The 5054-nt window shown below is 51.2% G+C and overlaps 2 long non-coding RNA genes across 2 annotated transcripts in view; one reads left to right on the top strand and one right to left on the bottom strand.

The window, feature by feature from the left end:
• The window catches only part of LOC112473658, a 21755-nt gene extending 17922 nt beyond the window's left edge, over nt 1–3833 (bottom strand). Inside the window, exon 1 of the long non-coding RNA XR_003044109.1 lies at nt 3465–3833. This is a non-coding gene — a long non-coding RNA (uncharacterized LOC112473658). The remainder of the gene's footprint in view (nt 1–3464) is intronic.
• LOC112473657 lies at nt 7–4153 on the top strand. Its single transcript, XR_003044108.1, has 3 exons — nt 7–206; nt 2469–2969; nt 3830–4153. It is a non-coding gene; the product is annotated as an uncharacterized LOC112473657 (long non-coding RNA).
• Nucleotides 4154–5054: the final 901 nt, after the last annotated feature.

The following is a 5054-nucleotide window of genomic DNA, read 5'->3' as shown; positions in this document are numbered from 1 at the left end:
AGCAGGAATCACAGAACAGGGAATAGTAAGGGTTCTCACAGGACTTTGCAAAGGTTCTCAGAGGCGAGCAGAGGAAAAGCACTTACGCCAGACTCCAGGGAGAAGCTTCCTGAGCTGACTCTTGAAGGAAAGGACTACCCAGGTGCCTTTGAAGAGGATGGGGAGAGTTTTCCTTGCAGCAGGAACAGGTTGTGCAAAACCTGGAGGTGAGCTAGAGCATGGCATGCTCAGGAGAAAACAAGTCGTTCACAGTGGCTGGAAGCATAAAGCGTAAGGGGTAGGTGGGCAGAGAGAAAGCCAAAGCAGAAGGCAGGAGGCAGACCAGGAAGGGTCTTAGGAACCATGGCTTAGGACCTGCTCCCACAGATGTCAGAAATTCCACTGTTAAAACTTGCTGGAGGTCATGCAGTCAACCTACAGAAGAACCCACCTCCGGGCTCCTGGACCAGTAATCATTTACTCTTTCACTGTTTACTAAGTGCACCTGGCCCTGCTGTCTCTGACCACAAACCAGCCTAGTCCCTGCCAGGGCACTGAGTGTTTGGAGCCCCAGGCCTGGGAACATACCTCAAGCTCAGATGGGTTCTGTAGCAGCTGACAGGTAATCTGAGCAGGGACCGTAGATTCCCCAGGAGGCCAGCAGCCCACATTGCTTCCTTAGCCATCCAGGCCCTTCCCCTCCATGGTTAATTTTCACTTTTCATAAAGATGTGTTCATTTAAGGGACCGGGAGCAGAGGAATGCCTGATGGGGACCACATGCCTCTCCCACGGCGGGGGCTTTGATTCTTGTCCAGGCGAGGCTGCAAACATCTTGCAGTCCCCGCACCAGCCGCCGTCTTTGTGGGGGCTCTAGGCTTCAGTTTGCATCGTGCACTGGGAGCCCCACTGCCACATAAAAGGCACGCCGGTCCCAGAGCCATCCCCTTCCCGGAGAGGTGACGCTGGAGAGGGGCCGCCGGCACCCCCGCCCCCAGCCCAGCAGCCACACTCTGGCTTCCAGCAAGGAGTCTGCGAGCCACACAAAGGAAATGGCAAGATAGTGAGTCACCCAGAGGCTCGCCTGCTGCCTGGGCTGCTGGCCCACAACAGGACCTTTGTGCTGCGCTCCAGGAGGACGAGGAGGACTGGCGCGGGGGGCGGGGGGGGGCAGCGAACATTTCAGGGCGCTGAGTAATGCTTGGAGAGGGGGTGCATGTCCACCGGAAGCAGGGCCGACTTCTGGGAGCCCACCACTCTGCAAAGTCACAGGTGCCGGGACTCAGGCAAGGCTTGAAGTGTCCTCCTGATACTATCTGGCTATACTACTTGTTCCCTGAGAAGGTGCATTATATTTTGCCAAGGACTCTCCCTTGACCATGGTGTGAGAGGCTTGAGTCCTGTGGCACATCCATTCAACTCTCTCTTTCAACCATATTCCCGAACACAGCACCGAGAAAGTACTGAGAGTCAGTGCAATGAATGGACGGAAGGAGTAATTCATTCATACAAATACCACAACACGTGAGGAGTTAGCCCAGTGTCCTCATTTCACAAAAGGGGAAAAGGAGGCCCTGAGATGGGAATGGCTGGAGCTAGGTTTCACAGTGAGTTGGTGGCAGCTCTAGAATTTGAGCACCATGGCACCGGGCCTGGGGTGCTCCACTGTGTAGCTGCTGTTGTGTAGCTCAGGGAACACCAGGAGGGCACGACTGATGTGTAGTCAGAGATCGGGCTGGTGAGAACCCACAGCATGGATAAGATAACCACTGAGGGCAAGGTCAGGTTCTAGGGACTTTTTGGGGAGTGAGGGAGAGAAACCAGAACAATAGGAGGTAGGGTCCCAGGCATTAAGGTGATCACAATCTCCTGGCCTAGGCAGACCATAAAGTTTACATAAAATGGGAAAAGAACCAGCATTGTTGAGCACCTAGGGTAGGCCAGGCACAGATGTATAATCCTTTACCCAATCATTACAGATAAAGGTATCATTACGGATAAAGAAAGTGACCGAGAAACCAGCGGTGTCTGGGACAGTCAGTTGCCAGCTCTGTCAGGGTCTCAGAGTGTTGGTAATTTGGTGGGGCCCCTGTCTGACGAGGTTGAGTTCTCAGTCTGGCAGGCCCAGAAACTCAATGTTGTTGGTGCTCGCAGAAGGGGTCAGTGTCTCAGAACTAACTCACATTAACTCACACTCAGAGTCTGAGATGTTACCAAGAGACTGAGGTGCCCGTGATCTGAGCTTTTCTCCCTGTGAGGTGAGCACTGCGGGGCAGACAGGCTGCCTGGAAGCGTGGAAGCAGAACCAGAGGTTTGGCACCCAAGCCAGGGTGCTCGTTTCCACAGCAGGTGGCCGGCCACAGGCTGCACATCTAACTCTTGAAGCTGAGCATGCCCAGGGCAGTGTGCATAGGTGTGTAAGCGTTTCTCTGTGGTCTTTTCTTTCCTGACTCCCAAGCTGACTGTGCTTAATATGCTCCTTACTTACAGGAGTCTTCATTTGGCCTAAAGCAAAACAGCAGACTAGTCAAAAGCTTCAGATCAGCTGATACAACCACACTCTGAAGACCACACCCCGGATGCCCTGATGAGATTCGGACAGTCCAGAAGTTAAGGCAGATGCTGTGCATTTGCAGTGAGAATCATTTCCTGCCTCTGGCATTTCTCAATTCTTTAACAGAAGTTGACTTTAACTTAAGTATGAGAGCACTGGATTCCCCACTCCTAAATTATCCAGTTTTAAAGATGAGGAGTTTAGAAGAAGCTCAGTAACTTCCCAAAGTCACATGGCTAAAAAGCAATGGCACCAAGATTCAAACCCAATCAATCATGTACACCTCCCCTTAAGAAAATTAACAACGATGATAAGAAAGTCTACCGATTGCCGAGGACTTGCTACGTGCCCAGCATATGTGATTGGCACTTTACCTATGTTTTTTCACCTAATCCTTCCAGCAACACCAGGAGACGGTTCTCATCTTCATTTTACAGGTGAGAGTTGAAGTGCAAAGTGGTGAAGTAACTTGCCCAAGCCAGGGTCACACAGCTACTTAGCGCAGGACTTGGATTTCAAACCAGTCTGTCTGCCTCTCTACCCAAGCTCTTAGCCACCCCACTCCATGGCAGAGCAAAGCACGATTTCTGCAACCACTCACCCCCACAGTACGCCTAGGTCCTGCCCTGGGGAGAAACAGCCCTATCTGGGGTTACCAAAGTCCACAGCCTCACCCTTGGCCTTGTCAGTTCAGGGATTAGGTTAGTATCAGCTTCCCAGGGACGAACAGGTTCAGGCAGCCTGATTTATGACTCACCCACAAGGGTCTGAGCCAAGGGTCTGAGCCAAACCTAAGTAACTGATTCACCTGTGAGGTACAGCAGCCAGAAGGAGGTTGAGGTCAAGAGCATTGCCTGAGCAGTCATATGCAAGCTGGGTCTAAAACTCCGTCCACCACTTCCTAGCCGGGAGACTTTGGACATGTTACTCACCCTTTTTGAATCCCAGTTTCGGCCGCAGAATATGGGGGAGTAATGCCAACTTTGAGCAGTGACTGTGGCTTACACAGATATTGTGGAGGAAATACCTAGCGTGGTGACTGATGCTTAATAGAAGCTCAATAAATGGTAATGCTTCTCATCTTCATTATTATTGGTTGAAAACTGGGCTTGGCCATCAGGTAAGGTTTCCCCACGCCCAGTGGGCAGGTCACATGGGAAAAAACAAATTCCAGCTCAGAAGGCTGGTAAGAGAACCCAGTTAAAAGGCGGGGCCTGAGCCCTCAGTCTCTGATACTGGGATGAGGTGCCTATCACCTTTCGCTCCCACTCCTAGGTATTTCTGTTTGTACTTCCAGTTTGGACTTGGAGCCTGTCTTCTCCTGGACAGAGCTGCTCATCACAGCAAAGTCTCCTTTCTCAGCACTTCCTTCCCACTGAAAAGCAGGCCTGATGCCACCTCATCTTCAAAGCCCCTGGTGGGTAAACTCCTGTTCCCCTTCCAAGGCCCTGGTCAAATGCACCTTTATGTGGGAGGCCTTCCTAGCTCCCCAAGACAGAGGTAGATCAACTACATTCTGGGTGCTGGGACACAACAGTGGAGAACACATAGGTGATAGGTGGCTCTTCTCTTTCTGAAGCTTGAAGTCCAATGGAACAATAAACAAAACAAACAAACCAAATCATTGCGGTTTCTGATAATTGCAAAGAAGGAAATAGCCCGTATGACGTGATAGACAAGAACTCTGGGGGTGATGGGGTGTCAGGAAAGGCCTTTCTGGGGAGGTGGCATTTACCCTGAGGCCAGAAGGACGAGATGGAGCCAGTTTTGCCAAGAGCTGGGAACAGAGGGTTCTCGGCATAAGGAACAGCTTTTCCCTTCCACAGAGAGAAAGAATTGGGTGTTTCTCATTGTTCGGAAAATCCGGCCGGAGCAGATGGAGGGGGTGGGAGGAGGCACGGCAATCAGACACAGGCAGAGAGGCCTTGCTCCTCTGTGCACACAGCCGGATGTATGACAGTGAGGATAAGACTGGTAACCATTTCTTGAGCATCTACTACATGCCAGGCACTGTGCAGGCACTTTCCATAAATTCTCTCATTTAATCCTCATTCTCCCTGCCACCCCGACCCACTACGCAATATCCATATTCGTGTCCTAGTCTTACTGTGTTGTCAGCACTTCTCTGCAGGTTTGTTTCCCTGCCCACTCCCCCTGCCGCCTTTGTAAGCACTTCTGAGAGGCATCCTGGGACCCCAGCACAGGCACTGGAACAGGGTGCTGCCATGTCTGTGTAGTTTTCAGCAGCACTACTCTTCACCTAGTCTTAAGCTGTTATAATTGAGGGGATCAGTAGCAGACATTGATACATTTCAGATAAAGTTGGTAGAAAACACATTCAGGCCTCTTGCTGTGATGATTTGAGAAAAAATATAATTGCATCAGTAGCCCGCTCAGAAGTATTATTTAGGTTAGCCAGTTACGGGATACTATGCACGGGGGCTAATCTCACTCCTGTGTGTGTTAGTGTCTACCGCAGATGAAGGCGGTCCCAGACCTGCCCCCGATGGAGTGATGTGGCC

This window comes from Pteropus alecto, unplaced genomic scaffold, assembly GCF_000325575.1.
Source record: "Pteropus alecto unplaced genomic scaffold, ASM32557v1 scaffold311, whole genome shotgun sequence".
Lineage (NCBI taxonomy): Eukaryota > Metazoa > Chordata > Mammalia > Chiroptera > Pteropodidae > Pteropus > Pteropus alecto.
Note: the sequence above shows the minus strand (reverse complement) of the source record. Positions and strands in the feature narration are given on the sequence as shown.